The 19,130-nt window shown below is 44.0% G+C and overlaps 1 long non-coding RNA gene across 1 annotated transcript; it reads left to right on the top strand.

Moving 5' to 3' along the window:
- Window positions 1-6,337: 6,337 nt before the first annotated feature.
- On the top strand, window positions 6,338-15,081 carry LOC125484891. The gene is made up of 2 exons (XR_007263694.1): window positions 6,338-6,646; window positions 11,374-15,081. It is a non-coding gene; the product is annotated as an uncharacterized LOC125484891 (long non-coding RNA).
- The last annotated feature ends 4,049 nt before the right edge of the window (window positions 15,082-19,130 follow it).

Here is a 19,130-nt window from a genome sequence, read left to right as displayed (position 1 = left end):
GTCGGGGTTGGAGCTGTGTTGTTACAACAGGACATATGTGTTGGAGCAGTGTTGTTACAGGAGGATGTAGGGGTTGGAACGGTGTTGTTACAGGTGGATGTCGGGGTTGGAGCTGTGTTGTTATGGGAGGATGTAGGTGTTAGAGCTGTGTTGTTACAGCAGAATGTAGGTGTTGGAGCTGTGTTGTTAGAGGAGGATGTAGGAGTTGGAGCTGTGCTGTTACAGGAGGATGCAGGGGTTGTAGCTGTGATGTTACAGGAGGATGTGGAGGTTGGAGATGTGTTGTTACAGGAGGTTGTAGGGGTTGGAGCTGTATTGTTACAGGAGGATGTATGTTTTGGAGCTGTGTTGTTACAACAGGACATATGTGTTGGAGCTGTGTTGTTACAGGAGGATGTAGGGGTTGAGCTGTGTTGTTACAGGAGGATGTGGTGTTGGAGCTGTGTTGTTGCAGGAGAATGTACGGCTTGGAGCTGTGTTGTTACAGGAGGATGTAGGTGTTGGCGCTGTGTTGTTAGAGGAGGATGTAGGAGTTGGAGCTGTGTTGTCACAGGAGGATGTAGGGGTTGGAGCTGTGTTGTTCCAGGATGATGTAGGGGTTGGAGATGTGTTGTTACAGGAGAATGTCGGTGTTGGAGCTGTGTTGTTACAGGGGGATGTAGAGGTTGGAGCTGTGTTGTTACAGGAGGATGTATGTGTTGGAGCTGTGTTGTTCCACGAGGACATATGTGTTGGGGCTGTGTTGTTACAGGAGGATGTGGCGCTTGGAGCTGTGTTGTTCAAGGCGGATACAGGGGTTGGAGATGTGTTGTTACAGGAAAATGTCGGTGTTGGAGCTATGTTGTTACAGGAGGATGTAGGGGTTGGAACTGTGTTGTTACGGGAGCATGTAGGTGTTGGAGCTGTGTTGTTACAGGAGGATTTGTGGTTTTGAGCTGTGTTGTTCCAGGAGGATGGAGGGGTTGGAGCTGTGTTGTTACAGGAGGATGTAGGGGTTGGAGCTGTGTTGTTACAACAGGACATATGTGTTGGAGCTGTGTTGTTACAGGAGGATGTAGGGGTTGGAGCTGTGTTGTTACAGGAGGATGTAGGGGTTGGAGCTGTGTTGTTACAGGAGGATGTACTGGTTGGAGCTGTGTTGTTCCGGGAGGATGTAGGGGTGGGAGATGTGTTGTTACGGGAGGATGTATGTGTTGGAGCTGTGTTATTACAGGAGGATGTAAGTGTTGAAGCTGTGTTGTTACAGGAGAATGTAGGTGTTGAAGCTGTGTTGTTACAGGAGGATGTAGTGGTTGGAGCTGCGTTATTACACGAGGATGTAGGGGTTAGAGCTGTGTTGTTACAGGAGGATGTAGGGGTTGGAGCAGTATTGTTAGAGGAGGATGTATGTTTTGGAGCTGTGTTGTTACAACAGGACATATGTGTTGCAGCTGTGTTGTTACAGGAGGATGTAGGGGTTGGAGCTGTGTTGTTACAGGAGGATGTATGTGTTGGAGCTGTGTTGTTTCACGAGGACATATGTGTTGGGGCTGTGTTGTTACAGGAGGATGTGGCGGTTGGAGCTGTGTTGTTGAAGGAGGATGTAGGGGTTGGAGATGTGTTGTTACAGGAAAATGTAGGTGTTGGAGCTATGTTGTTACAGGAGGATGTAGGGGTTGGAGCTGTGTTGTTACAGGAGGATGTAGGTGTTGGAACTGTGTTGTTACGGGAGGATGTAGGTGTTGGAGCTGTGTTGTTACAGGAGGATGTGTGGTTTGGAGCTGTGTTGTTCCAGGAGGATGGAGAGGTTGGAGCTGTGTTGTTACAGGCGGATGTAGGGGTTGGAGCTGTGTTGTTACAGGAGAATGTACGGGTTGGAGCTGTGTTGTTACGGGAGGATGTAGGTGTTGGCGTAGTGTTGTTAGAGGAGGATGTAGGAGTTGGAGCTGTGCTGTTACAGGAGGATGTAGGGGTTGTAGCTGTGATGTTACAGGAGCATGTGGGGGTTGGAGCTGTGTTGTTCCAGGAGGATGTAGGGTTTGGAGATGTGTTGTTTCAGGAGAATGTAGGTGTTGGAGCTGTGTTGTTACAGGAGGATGTAGTAGTTGGAGCTGTGTTGTTACAGGAGGATGTAGGGGTTGGAGCTGTGTTGTTCCAGGAGGATGGAGGGGTTGGAGATGTGTTGTTCCAGGAATATGTAGGTGTTGGAGCTGTGTTGTTACAGGAGGATGTAGGGGTTGGAGCTGTGTTCTTACAGGAGGATGTAGGGGTTGGAGCTGTGTTGTTACGGGACAAAGTAGGTGTTCCAGCTGTGTTGTTACAGGAGGATGTGGGGGTTGGAGCTGTGTTGTTACAGGGGGAAGTAGCGGTTGGAGCTGTGTTGTTACAGGAGGATGTCGGTGTTGGAGCTGTGTTGTTACAGGAGGATGTATGTGTTGGTGCTGTGTTGTTACAACAGGACATATGTGTTGGAGCTGTCTCGTTACAGGAGGATGTAGGGGTTGGAGCTGTGTTATTATAGAAGGATGTAGGGGTTGGAGGTGTGTTGTTACAACAGGACATATTTGTTGGAGCTGTGTTGTTACAGGAGGATGTAGGGGTTGGAGCTGTGTTGTTACAGGAGGATGTAGGGGTTAGAGCTGTGTTGTTATAACAAGACATATGTGTTGGAGTTGTGTTGTTACAGGAGGATGTAGTGTTGGAGCTGTGTTGTTACAGGAGGATGTATGGGTTGGAGCTGTGCTGTTACAGGAGGATGTACGGGTTGGAGCTGTGCTGTTACAGGAGGATGTATGTGTTGGAGCTGTGTTATTGCAGGAGCTTGTAAGTGTTGATGCTGTGTTGTTACAGGAGGATGTGGGTGTTGAAGCTGTGTTGTTACAGGAGGTTGTAGGGGTTGGAGCTGCGTTGTTACAGGAGGATGTAGGGGTTAGAACTGTGTTGTTACAGAGGATGTAGGGGTTGGAGCTGTATTGTTACAGGAGGATGTGTGTTTTCGAGCTGTGTTGTTCCAGGAGGATGTAGGGGTCGTTGCTGTCACGTAACAGGAGGATGTGAAGGTTGGAGCTGTGTTGTTCCAGGATGATGTAGGGGTTGAGATGTTCTGTTACAGGAGAATGTCGGTGTTGGAGCTGTGTTGTTACAGGAAAATGTAGGTGTTGGAGCTATGTTGTTACAGGAGGATGTAGGTTTTGGAGCTGTGTTGTTCCATGACGATGTGATTGTTGAAGCTGTGTTGTTACTGGAGGATGTAGGGGTTGGAGCTGTGTTGTTACAGGAGGATGTAGGTGTTGGTGCTGTGTTATTACAGGAGGATGTAGTGGTTGGAGCTGTGTTGTTACAGGAGGATGTAGGTGTTGGAGCTGTGTTGTTACAGGAGTATGAGGGGTTTGAGCTGTGTTGTTATTGGAGGATGTATGTGTTAGAGCTGTGTTGTTACAGGAGGATGTAGTTGTTGGAGCTGTGTTTTTACACGGGGATGTAGTTGTTTGAACTGTGTCATTAAAGGAGGATGTAGATGTTAGAGCTGTGTTGTTACAGGAGGATGTAGGATTCGGAGCTGTGTTATTACAGGAGGATGTGGGTGTTGGAGCTGTGTTGTTACAGGAGGATGTAGGGGTTAGAGCTGTGTTGTTACGGGAGGATGATTGTAAAATTGAAAGGCCAAATGGTTACTTTTTAAAAAATCTCAATATCCACCAGACAAATATTCAACCATTGAAAAAGGGTTATTGAGTTTGGTCATGGCCTTAAAACATTTTAACAGTTATGTTCCAAATAATACATCAGAGACAATTGTTAATACTGATCACAATCCTTTGACATTTCTGGAAAGATTTAACAAGAACACCAGATTATTTCCCTTCTGTTACAAGCGTTTAATTTGTAGACCGTACATGCTGTGGTTCTTCTGCCCCTTATCTTAAATCTGTGCCTCCTGATCATTGATTCCTCTAACAAGAGGAAATGTTCCTTCCTGTCTACCCTATCTATGCCTCGCATAATTTAATACATCTCAAGAGGTCCCTCAGTCCCCTCTCCTCCAAGGAAAACAACCCCAGTCTACCTAATCTCTCTTCACAACTAACACTGTCCAGTTCAGGCAACATCCTGGTAATCTCCTCTCCACCGTCTCCAGTGCTACCACCGCCTCCTTCCTCTCACCTGCATTCCAGAACTGCACACAATACTTTAGCTGTGACCAATGTTTTATATAGTTCCCGCATAACCTTCCCTCAGCATGACCAATTCCCCATTAATTATAATTTTCAAGTGTTTTTCTTTCTTCAGATTTACTGGTATTACTGGGAAACTTTATATCCCTTCTTGCGAAGACAGTTGCCATTTCTTTCATATGTACTATTAATACTGTTTTTATTAACCAACACTCACTTCATTTACTGTTTTCCTTTTCTGATACCTGTTAGATCTCTTGCCATCTGTTTTTACATTACTAGCTCGTGTCCTTATATTCCAATTTATGTGTCCTGATTAACTTCTTAGTCATTCCCTGCTGTTCCTTGAATTGTGACCTTTATTTTTAACCAGCTAATTATCTTTACACAATTACATGCCTTTTCCTAAAGTTTACGGCTCTCTTGACTACAGTTACCAGGTATTCTGCTTGGAATTTTTCCTTTTAAATAGTTTAAATGTACTTATCGCGAATGTTCTGAAATATCCCTTTAAATGTCTGCCACTGCTTTCCTACTTACCTATTTCCTAGCCTAGTATCGTAGATCGCTTCAGTAAGCTTAGTTTATATGGCCAGTGATGCAAGATCTTCTGGGTTGACTGAGCATACTTAAGAACATAGAACAGTACAGCACAGTACAGGCCCTTCGGTCCACGATGTTGTGGTCACCTATTATCCTACTAAGATCAATCTACCCTGCATACTCTACATTTTACTATCCTCCATGTGTGTATCCAAGAGTCGCTTAAAAGTCTCTAAAGTATCTGACTCCACTACCACTGCCGGCAGCGCATTCCACATGCCCACCACTTTCTGTGTGAAGAACATACCTCAGACATCTCCCCTATACCTTCCTCCAATCACCTTAAAATTATGCCCCCTCGTAATAGTCATTTCCACCCTGGGAAAAAGTCTCTGACTATCCACTCTATCTATGCCTCTCATCATCTTGTACACCTCTATCAAGTCACCTCTCATACTTCTTCGCCTCAATGAAAAAGCCCTTGAAGGACCAAATAGCCTTTTGCTGCTCCCAATGCTTTTAATTGAATAAACATTACAAATTTGCACACATCTAATTTTGAAAAGACAATTTAAAATCCTACTTTGTTGCCAATGTGTTGTCTTGCCTTTCTCTATATTGCCATTTCTAGTTTAAAATTTTCTAATTTACATAAAATACAAGACGTTTTAGAACCAATTGCTAGAATTAATTACTTTTATTGCAATAATTTAAATTATCAGTATTTTATACTGACCAACAGAAGAACTTAGGTTGTGGAATGCTTATAAAAACGATTGATGAGGGCTGTTGTGGCTCAACGGTAATATCCTGGACCAGGAGGCCACGGTTCAAGTCTCACCTGCTCCAGAAAAAAAAAGTTATTAAGAGATTCTTATTTTCAATTTCCTGATTATTATACTTCTAATAATTGTGTATGAATAATTATAGAATGATAACGCTGAGCATGCTTTAAACAGCAGCTGACAGTGGCTGGAAATAGCAGGTGAGGTGCCCAATTGCGGCTTGTTTCTCCTCCGAAGATTGTACGAAGAGAATGCTTACTTATTAATGGGGCACCGATTTGGGATTTGTACTGTTATCCTCGTATGTTTGTTTAACTTGGGAAAGTAACGTTTTCTGTAGCCCAGTGAGTGAAATTAGGTTCAGTAAGGATGCCGGTCCTCTGTGGGCACCCTGAATTGTCCTATAGGAATGAATAGCTCCGCTCCCTATTTAGGGTTTAGCTCTGACTTGGGCTGGGGATACAGTCCGGATCTTTCCCGCTGTACTATTCCAGAAAATATTTATAGCTTTTCAATTTCAAATCCGGTATCATTGAAGAAGACAGCTCTGCAGTGAGGATCCTTCACAGAAAATAAAGCTTCGGACAAAGATACATTCGGAGTCCGCGGTTAGAAGAGCAGATGCAAAGACAGAAATTGCTGGAAAAATCTCAGCAAGTTTGGCAGCGATTTCTCGCCACAGATGCTGCCAGACCTGCTGAGTTTTTCCAGCAATTTCTGTTTTTTGTTTCTGATTTCCATCATCCGCCGATGTTTCGGAAAAGAGCAGACCCGCTCAGGGGCGGGGCTATGGCGGCAAAGAGGGCGGGGATATGCTGATTAGGGGGCGGGACCACAATGGTGAGGGGCGGGGCCAGCCGGGGCTGGTCACATGGGCCGCTCTTCGCGCCACTTTCGGAAAGCCGGGCCAGCGGTAGTCGGTGTGAGGGGAGCTGGGTGAACGGGTTCTTTGGCCGGATTCCCGGGTTATGTCGATGAAGGTAATTGCAGTCAGCAGTGCCGCTTTAATCCCCGCCCGGGACACGGAGTCCATCTCCCCGTGGGTCGGTTACTGTCTGTTGCCGAGATTACCGCTGCCAGTGCACCGTCAGGGAGCGCCTCCCGGCGAATAATTTCCTCTTTCTCTGCCGCCAGTATCTGCCACCTGGAACCATCGGGGAGACGGTGAGCGGCTTATCGGGTTTGTGGAGAGATGGACAGTGGGTGTTTCTTCATCGGGGAATGGGGCTGGGCTGAGAGCGGAGGCGGGGGGGACTCAGGCCGGTGTTGGGTAGGATGGAGGGCCGTTCTGACTGTGAGCGGGTGATCTGGAGTCAGGAATAGGCTTTGATCCCGGACCGGTGTCTCGGGCTCGGAGTGAGCACATGGCGCGACTGGAGGCTCTAGGCCTGCAGCGAGGTGGAGGCAGTGCGCATGTGCTGAGGCCGCGTGGGCCGTCGGGATCTAAAAACTTAATTCAAAAAAGATGGCGGCCTGAGTGCAGGAGCGCGCGCGTCTGCCTAGGTACGGAGCGCGTGACCACGCTCCCTGAGCCAGAGCGCGCACCCCAGCTGGGTGCCCATGTCTGGCGGATTGCCATTGTCCTTATCCAGAGTTTACAGGCGCGCGGATTTGTCAGCAAAACGTCAATTTGCAGTATATGTACCGTCTAGTTGGAGCGTGTTCGGTGGAACGAATGATGGGAGTGGGGTAACAGGTCAGCCAAGGCAAAACAAATTAGCACAATGAGACCATTCAAACCTGCTTTGTAATTTAGGAACATCATAGTTGATCTGTTTCAAATTTCACGTTCCCCCTCCGTGCCGATAACCTTATACCTGTCTACCTAACAAAAATTCAAGTATTCAATGACCTGGCCTCTTCCCGCACTTGATGGAGAGTTTCAGAATTGCCCACCCATCAGAAAAGATTCCTCATAACGTCTTGTCCTATTAGGATGACCACTTGTTTTAAAATTGTGCTCTCTTCTGAGTTCACCCGCAAAAGTCAAAGAATCCTCAATACAGAAAAATGCCTTTTGGCCCATCAAATCTCTGCTGGCCAAAAACAACCACCTAACTATACTAATACTATTTTCCAGCCAGTGCCTTGTATGCCTTGACATCACAAGTGTACATCTAAATACGACTAATAATTTAGGGGGGGGGCGGTTCCTGCCTCCCACTGCCCTCTGGGTGAAAATGCTTTTTCCTCATCCCCTCTAGACCTCCTGCCACTTAGCTTAAATCTATGCCCTGTGGTCTTTGATTCCGCAGCCGGAGCATTTCTTCTATCCTTTCTATGCCACTGCATTTTATACATTTCAGTCATATCCCCCACCCCCACAATCCCGCTCAATGTCCTTTGCTCCAAAGAAAACAGCCCCAGTCTATCCAACCGTTCTTCGTAACCAAAACTCTGCAGCCTAGGCAACGTTTGGTAAATCTCCTCTGCACCCTTTCCAGTGCATTCACATTCCTCATATAATGTGGATTGCGGAACCGCCCACAATACCCTAGTCGTGACCAAACCAATTTTTTAAATGCAATTCCAGCATCACCTCCCTGCTCTTAAACTCTATACCTTCGCTGGTAAAAGCTGGGTCATAGAGTCAATATAGATGTACAGCACAGAAACAGACCCTTCAGTCCAAGCCGTCCATGTTGACCAGATATCCTAAATTCACCTTGTCCCGTTTACCAACATGTGGCACGTATCCCTCTTAAACTCTTCCTATTCGTGTATCCATCCAGATGCCTTTTAAATGTTGTTATTGCACTAGCCTCCACCACTACTTCTGGCAGCACTTTCTATACATGCACCATCCTCTGCATGAAAAGGTTGCCCTTGGGTCCCTTTATGGGCTTCCCCTCTCACCTTAAAGCTATGCCCCTAGTTTGGACTGACCCATCCTAGGGAAAAGACCTTGGCTATTCCCTCTATCTATGCCCCTCATGATTTTATAATCCTCTAAGGTCACCCGTCAGCCTCTTAGCCCCAGCCTATTCAGCCTCTTCCCTATAGCTCAAACCTCCAACTCTAGCAACATCCTTGTAAATCTTTTCTGAACCCTTTCAAGTTTAACAACATCTTTCCTGTAGCAGGGAGACCAGAATTGAACACTGTATTCTAAAAGTGGCCTCACCAATGTCCTATACAGCTGCAACATGACATCCCAACTCCAATACTCAATGCACTGACCAATGAAGGCAAGCATGCCAAATGCTGCCTTCACCATCCTGTCTACCTGCAACTCCACTTTCAAGAAACAATACACCTGCATCCCTATGTCTGATTGTTCAGCAACAATCTCCAGGACTTTACCATTGAATGTATAAGTCCTGCCCTAATTTGCCTTACTAAAATGCAGCACGTCATGTTTATCTAAATTAAACTGCATTTGCCACTCTAGCTCATTTGCCCATTGGGTCAAAGTCCTGTTGTACTCTGAAGTAACCACCTTTGCTGTCCACTACACGACCAGTTTTGATATCATCTGCAGACTTACTAACCATCCTTCCTATGTTCACATCTAGATCATTTATACAAATGAGGAAAAGCAGTGGACCCAGCACCGCTCCACACCACTGGTCATTGGCCTCCAGTCCGGAAAGCAACCCTCCACCACTCCCCTCTGTTTGAGCCAATTTTTTATCCAAATGGTTAGCCTATATTCCGTGTGAACTAACCTTGCTAACCAGTCAACAGCGTTCTGTCTCTTCCTTGCATGTTCACACCCTTGCTCTCTGTCTCTTGCTTGCTCACGCACCTGTTCTGTCTCGCTTGAACATGCCCTTGCTGGCAGTTGCGCTCGCTCTCCAGTTGTCTCTGGCTTGTATGGGGCCATCCCCACCACCACAGTGCCTGTTTTCTCGTACACATGCACCCTGTCCCCCTCAGTGTGCACGGGGCATGTAAGTGTAAGGGAGAGCCTGCTTTCTGATGTGGGAAGGAGAATGGGCGGCACGGTGGCTCATTGGTTAGCTCTGTAGCCTCACAGCACCAGGGACCCAGGTTCGATTCCACCCTCGGGTGACTGCCTGTGTGGAGTTAGCATGTTCTCCCCGTGTCTGCGTGGGTTGCCTCCCACAGTCAAAAGATGTGCAGGCTAGGTGGATTGGCCATGCTAAATTGCCCGTAGTGTTCAGGGATGGGTGGGATGCTCGGAGGGTCGGTGTGGACCTTTTGGGACAAAGGGCCTGTTTCCACACTGTAGGCAGTCTATGATCTGAGATCCTCCCAATGGGGTAGAATCCTTACTGAATCTTGGTGAAAATGGATGGTTTCATCAGCTGGATTTCTTTTGCAGGTTTTTGCTTTGATGCAATTGGGCATTACGAGGGGTTGCAAAAAATTCATAAGCATTTTCATTTATTCCCTCATGGGATGAGGGCGTCGCTGACTAGGCCAGCCCCATTGCTGTGGGTCTGGATTCACGTGTAGGCCAGACCAGGTAAGGGTGGCAGTTTCCTTTCCTAAAGGTCATAGGGAACTGGATGGGTTTTTCCTGACAACCGGATTCATGGTCATCATTAGATTCTTAATTCCAGATATTTATTGAATTTAAATTCCACCAGTTGCCCTGGTGGGATTTGAACCCAGGTCCCCAGAACGTTACCTGGGTTTCTGGATTAACAGTCCAGTGATAATACCACTAGCCCATTGTCTCCCATTTTGGGGCCAAGGAAATGGAGGAGTTAGTTTTGTTGATAAGCTAAGTTGGTTCCCTTGAAGAAGGTTATGATGAGATTTGATCAAGGTCTTCAAACATATGAGTTCCTACACGATCTAGGGGAGAAACTGTTCTCGTTGGTGGAAGATCAAAAACTTGGCATGTATTTAGTATAATTGGTCAAAACAACAACAATGATAATATTATGATGTGAGCGCAGTGAATGCTTGGGATCTTGAATGTGCTGCCCGTGTGTGTGGTGGAATCCGATTCAGTGGAGGCTTTTGAAAGGAAATTTGATCATTACCTGAAAAGGGAAAATAAAAAGCAGGCGTGTCTATGGGAAGCAGTGATGGACTACCACCGGGTGCTTATGCAGAGGTCCATTCCCCGTTGTGAAAGAACGGTTTCATCCAATAGCTCCGGTCTTGTAACCATTCTTTAATTCTGTGGGGAATATTTGTTTTAAATTGAATATAACCAAACCTCCTAATGAAATAACATTGCTAGCCAGTTAATATGACCAGCCCCTGGTAATGGCAACAGCTACCTCCCAGCTCGAACCAAAAAAGGATGTATTTAAAACTCTGGAATTTAGCCTCTGTGCTGTTCCTAGGATGATACTGTCATCTGTAATTGCCCTGTTAAGCTACTTCAGAGAGTAGTAGCAGTAGAACTGGACTCACCGGTCAGACAACATGGACTTCACGTTGCTTTCCTTGGGGACATTTATTGTTGCTTTTACTGAGATTGGTTCTTTAGTTCCAGTTGTAAATAAAATTTGATTTCAAATTCTCAAAATACCTTGAAGGGATTTGAATTCGCCTTATTTAGAATATTATTCCCGGTCTGTACATTATGAGCCCAGTGACCATATGTATTCTAGCCTCTGAATGTTTCTATGACTTGACGCAGTGCCTCATTTGAGTTGTCAGGATTTAAGTGTTTCATAAAGTGGATTCGGAGCCATACAGTCTTCCACCTCAGTTGATCATTAAACACGTGTGGTTGTGAGGCTGTAAAGTCCAGACCATCCTCTCTGAATGTCAGTCACTTGTATCGATTGGGATTAGATTATTTGGGTAAGATTTAATCTTTAAAATGTAATTGCAAAACATTTCAAGTGGTCTTGTTTTGAATTTGGATTATTGTGTCGAATGCAGTTCATCTATTAAAGCAATTGTATCAATTTATTTAATCATTGGTTGGTGCTTGATTTTTTTTTTATTTATCCCAGCAGGCATGAACATAGAAAAGGGAGCATCGCTTTGAAGATTTGTTGAATGGGTGTTAAATGTGAAGAAAGCAACCCTGCACTGGATTGGGTCAAGTTGTGCAAAAGTGCTTACAGTGCAGGTAGCAGAGTGCATCTACTGCAGTGTAAGCACTTCTTGCATTACTTTGGCAGATATGTTTTAACTGCAGTCATCCCAGGCCTCAACCCCATCCTAACACTGCACTGCTGTGTTAATTGCTTTGCAAGCCTGTGCATGCAGTTTGCTAACGTACCCCTTGTGTTAAGGTGCATCTAGTGCAGTTAGTGATATAGCTTTGAATCTACTGCCCTAAGTGCTCCTTCTGGCACAGGATGCTACACGGTCAGCCTGGTAATCACACTTGACATGTTACAGGGTGTAAACTAAATTCCAGTTGACAAGTTAGCACACTCATTGTTTGTAATTTTTATTTTGCTTGTGTCTTATTCTGTAAGCTACTTGACACTTTGGTTTGAAGTGAAGTGATTAGATTTGAAAGGCCAAAATGCTATGTTTCTGCAGTTTATTGAGCATGAGAGTGTGCTGTTATAGCATTTCATTATTGCAGTCTGTAAATAGCCTTTACTATTAAGATACTATAGCACTGGACTGTATCATAAAAGCTGCATGAATACTGTGGGATCCCTACTTTGAATTAATCCATTGTCCCACGACTTAACGATTTTGAGTTGTGGTAGGCAAGTGTGACTTCGTCTTTCTAACCATCAGTGGAGGCTTTCAAAAGGAAATTCGATCATTACCTGAAAAGGGAAAATAAAAAGCAGGCGTGTCTGTGGGAAGTGGTGATGGACTACCACCGGTCTTTCAAGGTTGCTAGACTCCTATTTTGTGCTTTATGTTGGTAAGGATTGGATGAATTCTTGGCATAATGTGCTGAGATCATGAATGACTTGAGGTACAGAAAATTGGAAATTCCCAAAAGGGAATATCATGTTAAATGGTTACTGCATATAATGCTGTCTCATATTCAAATACATTGAAAATGATTAGGACAATTAAAGGGCAGCAACATTTAATATAACCAGTCTAACCAAATCTTTGCTTTAGAAACATTAAATCAAAGATGCTAACTTTGATTTGAAGGTGACCTGTATATTCTGCAAGAGAATGTACAAAGTGTCTCAAATGTGCTTTAGTTGCTTTTGCATCAATGACCAGTCCTGCAACTTTCTGCCAGTTTTGCAGTTTTGTATTACAGGAAGAAGTGACCTGTGCAAATCTATGCAAAACTAGTAGGGAACTGTACTGCTGCTTGACATTTGCCTTGGCTGCTGTTGCTTTATCTGCTTAATGAGAAATCTTCAGATGCCCTCCTTTTTAATATGTTTTCTGAATATCTGCAGGGTATATCTAGCTGTCCATGCAATACCAAAGTGCTCATAGTGCAGGTAGTAGTGTATAAAATCTACTGTAACATGAGCACTTACAGTCATGCTAGACAAATTTACAATGAAAGGCCTCAAAGTGGTGGAAACATGGAAGTCTTCATGGGTTACTGTTTACAGTTAGTTTTGCAGGTTTGCATTCAGCTGGCAAGTACCTGATGCTGTGCAAATCCATGCAAAACTGACAGTAGCGGTGGATTTCTGAAGAGCTGCATGTGTGAAATAGACAACGAGTGGTACTTCCAATATATTTGAGCAATGCAGGCTGGTTTCTGCATGGGTGGGGATTTGTTGCATTACTGGGTCTTGTGTTAACAGTATTGCACTTGTCCCGGCCTGTGGAGGAAGAAAGGACTTGACGACATATGGACTAAAATGTCAAATCCCTTATTCTTTTCTCCTATCGTCTTGCTGTTGTCGGGTGGATCGCGATGCAATTTTGATTCTTTCTCTTTAGTAAAATTGCACGGTATCCATCTGTAATCCGCAAGACGTTTTGCATGATAGAGCTAAGTAATGGTCTGAGATTATTAGTAGAATGATGTAGGCAGATTGTATATGTTTCTTAATTGTGACATCTAAAATAAAACATTTACTGACTTGCTGCTGTTAAAAGAAAATTGACAACTGGAAATCAGTGGCAGCATCGGTATGCAAATAGTTTGTAATTTGAAGGAAATTTTAATTGGTTATTTAGCCTGTCAACTGTGGCGTTAGCTCTCCGACTTAGGAGTGGAGGAAAATAATGACACGAAATAGGGCCATGAGTCTGCCATTAGACCCGTTATGGCTCCTTGGCCATTCAGTAAGATCATGGCTGATTGATTGTGACTTTAATAACTTGCCTGCAATACCTAAAATACCAGTTTACAAATTAGGAGCAGAAGTAAGCTGTTCAGATACTCGTAACCTGCACTGCATAAAATGAACGCTGATATGTTTCTTACAAGTTACACATCCCTAACTACTCCTGATAACCTTTGATTTCATTGCCCAACAGAGGTCACTGCTTACACCTCAGATCTTCATGGCCTCCGCCTTCATGAGTGCAGATGATGGCTTAGTGGTATTTTTACTAGACTATTAATCCGGAGACCCAGGTAATGCTCTGAGGACCCAGGTTTGATCCTGCCATGGCAAATGGTGAAATTTGAATACAATAAAATTTGGAATTAAAGGTAGTGATAACCAAAAAGCCACATTTGATTGTCAAAAAAGCTCACCTGGTAAAGTTCTTTACGGAAGGAAATTGCTGTCCTTTCCTGGTCAGGCCAAAATGAGTCCAGACCCCAGCAATGTGCTGCTTGCCTAACCAGTAATACACACCCTTGAATGAATAAAATTCTCGCCTCTATTCTCAAAGGGCAATTCTTAATTTTAAAACACTGCTTCCTAGACTCCCCTGCAAGTGGAAATCTTTCCATATGTATTACTTCAAGATTATTCAGGATCCTACATACTTGTATTGAGTTACCCATTGCTCTTGTAAACTCCAGTGAAATCAACACCATTCAGTATAAACTATCTTCCTAATACAACCTGTTCATTCCACATATCAATTGGGTAGACCACCTCTGAGTAGCCTCCAATGCATTTGTGTCCTTTTTTATTCACTTGAGATGTGGGCAGTACTAACTGGGCCAGCATTTATTGCCCATCTTTAAAGTAGGAGATCAAAACTGCATGTGGTATTCGAGGTGTGGAGTTACCAATGCCCTATAATAACTGGAGCATAACATCCTTGTTTTTGTGATCAATTCCACTTGTAATAAAGGATTGCAGTCTGTTGATATTTTCCTAATTAACCTCCTCAGATGTTATGACACGTGGGACTTCAATCTGGCCTCTTAGCTCAGAGGTTAGGGATACTATCCTTGGCACAAGAGCCTTGGATTGCAGTCTTTTTTTTTTTAATTCCCAGAATTATCTTGCAACTGAAGGGCTTTCCCACGACCAAAATCACTGTGATTGTTCTTTGTAAAACTAGTAACCACCAGTAAAAACACTCATGGCTCCAATTCAGTGTTTGCAAGCAAAGCTTATTGTGAACAATGCACACCATCAAAAGTGAGGGGGAGGGTTGCGGTCAGTTGGCTGCTTTGATTTATGCACTTGGATCCCTCTGTATCTTGGCATTCTATAGTTCTGTGTTTTGCATTGACAAGATTAGGGGGGAAAGAAAAGTGGTATGACCCAAGTAAGCAAAGGCGTATGTCCGCCGTATCCATAGTGTGTGTTACTCCTTCAAAGAACTCCCAATAAATTAACTAAATATGATTTCTTTCACAAAATGATTCTGGCTATTCCTGATTATCTTGGAGTTCTCTAAGTTAGCAGTTTTAAACTCCTTAATGATTAATTCTAGTACCATTGAGTGTAAAGCTAACTGGCTTACAGTTATTTTGCTCCTCCTAAGAGGGGAGATATTTGCAACTTAAGTCTCATGGAACCTTTCTATAATCTAGGGAATTGAAAGTTTTTTGAGAAGATTTGTAGCTCTGATGTGTTTGTAGACTTGCCCCCTGAGCCAATGTGTTTGGTTGCAGATGATTCGTTACCCTGCTAGGTAACATCGTCAGTGCGCCTCCAGTGAAGCGTTGGTATTCTGTCCTGCTTGTTATTTTTATGCCTCAGTTTGCTGGGGTGGTGGTATTACTTCCTGTTCTGTTTTTCAGTGGTTTGAATTAGACCCGATATGCAATGTTTGTTGGAGTTTCTGTTGGAATGCCAGGCCTCCAGGAATTCCCTGGCATGTCGTTGTTTGGCTTGTGCTATTATGGATGTGTTGTCCCAGTCGGATTGATGTCCTTTTTTGTCAGCGTGTATTGAAACCAGTGAGAACTGGTCGTGTCGCTTGGTGGCTAGTTGGTTTTAGTGTATCCTTATTGTCAGTTTTCTTCCAGTTTGGTCTATGTAGTGTTTCTCACAGTCCTTGCATGGTATTTTGTATATTACATTAGTTTTATTGGTTGTGGGTTTGGCATCTTTTACATTTGTCAGCTGTTGTAAGGTGGTTGTACAGGAGCTGCATCAGGACATTATTCAAATGGACCACAGCACATTTCAGCAACCTGCAATTGCGCAAAGCAGAACAGGAGCACTTTTATACGGAGTTTCTAAAAGGAATGGATACCCAAAAAGCACAATCTGCCGTTACCTCTGCAACAGACCACAACACGGCCAGACACACTAGTCACCCTACCGTACATCAGGGGCATATCAGAGGTGACCACAAGATGACTACTACCCCTAGGTAACAGGGTAGATCATAAACCAACAACCTCCCTGTGAGATGAACGTAAAGGATCCCATACCCACAACCAATAAAAGTAACGTAATGTACAAAATACCATGCAAAGACTGTGATAAACATTACGTAGGCCGAACTGGAAGAGACATGACCAGTTCTCGCTGCTCTCAATACACACAGACAAAGAAGGACATGAATTCGAATGGATGTGTTGTCCTATAGTAGCATGAGCGAAACTGAGACATGCCAGGGAATTCCTGGAGGCCTGGCATTCCAACCGGAGCTCCATCAACAAACACATTGAACCGGACCTGACATACAAACCACTGAAAGACAAAACCGAGGCATATAAATAACAAGTGGGACAGAACACCAATGCTTCACTGGAGGCGCGCTGACGATGTTACCTAGCAGGGTGATGAAATGTCTGCAACCTCAATCTAGGGAATCTTAGAAAATTAGCACCCACTGCATATTCTATCAGCTTATGGTATTTAAAAAGATACACGCAAACCTTTCCTAATGTAACCCTTTCCAGAAAGTAGCCTTGAATCTTTTCTGAAGTGCCTCCATTTGTAAGTGTTTCCCTATGTAAGATGATCAAAATCTTCATGAAGTAGCAAGACTGACTGTCTTACTCCATGCCCCTTACAAGAAACACCAGAAACAAAAACCGAAATTGCTGGCAGAAGTTTCTGAAGAAGGGTTGCTGACCAAAATATTAACTAAGCAAGTCTGACAGCATCTGTGAAAAGAAAGCAGAATTTTTCTGGAAATTTGTTTTTATTTCATTACTGTATTTGTTTTTTTGCAAGCACACAGATCATCCTTGGCTCAGTTCTGTAGATTCTTCATTTAAATGATACCAAGCTTTTCTATTGTTTCTGCTGAAAGTGGACAACTTCATGTTTTCCACCTTAATGCTTTTACTTCATACCAAGTTTTGCCTGCTGCATTAGCTGATTGATCTCCCTTTGAAGTCTGAGGAAGGGTCACTCAACCCGAAACATTAACTCTGATTTCTCTCCACAGATTCTAGCAGACCTGAGCTTTTCCAGCAGTTTTCGTTTTTGATTTTCAGCATCCACAGTTTTTTCTTTTGGGTTCCCATTTCTCCCATGTCAGTCATTTAGCCAGACTCTTAGCTCTTTAATCCAGTGTATTCTGCCAATTTATTCATCATTCAGGTAACTGCTGAGATTTTCGCCTGTTGAGGTTTTCACAGAATGTCTCTTAGCTGCTCAAATTCTGTATGCAGAATCTCTCTTCCTAATTCTACATGGTAGCCATGTGGACCAGAACTGCTTGATTTTTCATCTATTAGGTATAGAAGTAGGGCATTCAGGCCATCAGATGCTTCATTCACTGAGTTAATGGCTGATCTGATGACCCTTGATTTCATTTTCCTGTCAACTTCAGTTAATTTGCAGGGTGTGGGTGCCACTAGCTAGGCCACCATTAATTGCTCATCAAGCAGTTTTGAGTCAACCACATTGCTGTGGGTCTGAAGTCCCAAGTCAGACCAGGTAGGAATGGCATTTTCCTTCCCTAAATGATATTGTTGGAGGACCCATCTGGTTTACCAACTGGCATTGGTTTCATGCTCCTCATTTGATGTTTTAAAGTTTAAATTACATTTTCTGCAATGGTAGGATTAAATGTAGGTCCCCAGAACCTTAGTTGGGTATGTAGGTTGATTGGCTAGCACTGCTGCCTCACGGTGCCAGGAAGGTGGGTTCAGTTCCACCTCAGGCCACTGCCTGTTCTCCCTACGTCGCTGTGGTTTCCTCCCACAGTCCAAAGATGTGCAGGTTATGTGGACTGGCCATGCTAAATTGCCCCCTTAGCATCCATGTATATGTTGACTAGATGGGTTAGCCATTGGCAATGCAGGGTTAGGGTAGGGGGTGAGTCTGGGTGGCATGCTTGGAGAGTCTGTGGACTTCTGGACTGAAAGGCGTGTTTCCTCACTAGGGATTCAATGGAAATACCATGAGGTTATTACCGCCCCCTTTGTAATCCTTGATGCTGTTACTGATTTTTAAAAAAAAAATTAAGTTCTTCCTCATTTCTGTTTTGTGAATGACCAGTTCTGAAATTATGCCCTCTGGTCCTAGATTTCCCCCACAAGGAGAAACAGCCTTTCTGCTACCTTGTCTCCCAAGAATCTTGTATGTTTCAGCAGGGTTGTATCCCATTGTTCTCAGCTCCAATGGCTACAGGCCAATGAGTCCCTCCATACTGGAAATCAAATTAGTGAATGTTCTCTGGATTGCCTCTAATGCTAGTATATCTTCCTGCAGTTAAAGGGATCAAAACTGTTTAGAGCACTTTTAGATATAGCCTAACAAGTCTTGGGTAGTTCCAACAAGACGTCCCCATCTTTATACTCCTGTTACCTTTGAAATAAAAACAAATGTTCCATTTGCCTTCTCTATGACTGACTGAACTTGGATGCTGGCTTTGTGATTTAAGGACACCCAAATCTCTCTTCTGTTGCTTTCCACAATCTTTGTCCATTTAAATAAAATTAACTTACTGCCAAAGTCCATAACCTCACATTTCCCACGTTAAACTCCATCTGTCAAGTTTTTGCCTGCTTGCTGAACCCTTTACAGATTCTTAAGTCATTCTCACGCCATCTGCAAATTTGGCTAAACGATACTTCTTTCCTCATCCAAACCATCTATATGTTGTGAATAATTATAGACCCAGCACTGATCCTTGTACTCCACCAGTTAGAGGTTGCCATCTTGAAAGTGCCCTCTTTAACCCAACTCCCTTCGAGTAGTTTTAGAGTCAGATATACAGCACGGAAACAGACTCCTTCGCTCCAACTCATCAATGTTGACCAGAGATAGTAGGAACTGCAGATGCTGGAGAATCTGAGGTAACATGGTTAGAGCTGGATGAACACAGCAGGCCAAGCAAAAATTTTTCTGAAGATGGGTCTAGGCCCAAAATGTCAGCCTTCCTGCTCCTCTGATGCTGCTTGGCCTGCTCATCTAGCTTTACGCCATGTTGACCAGACGTCTGTTATAAAGCTAGAGGTAGTAAGAACTGCCGCTGCTGGAGTTAGTTTCTG

The sequence above is a fragment of the Rhincodon typus genome, chromosome 14, assembly GCF_021869965.1.
Source record: "Rhincodon typus isolate 14 chromosome 14, sRhiTyp1.1, whole genome shotgun sequence".
Taxonomy (NCBI): Eukaryota; Metazoa; Chordata; class Chondrichthyes; order Orectolobiformes; family Rhincodontidae; genus Rhincodon; species Rhincodon typus.
This window is presented reverse-complemented; position numbering and strand designations above follow the sequence as displayed.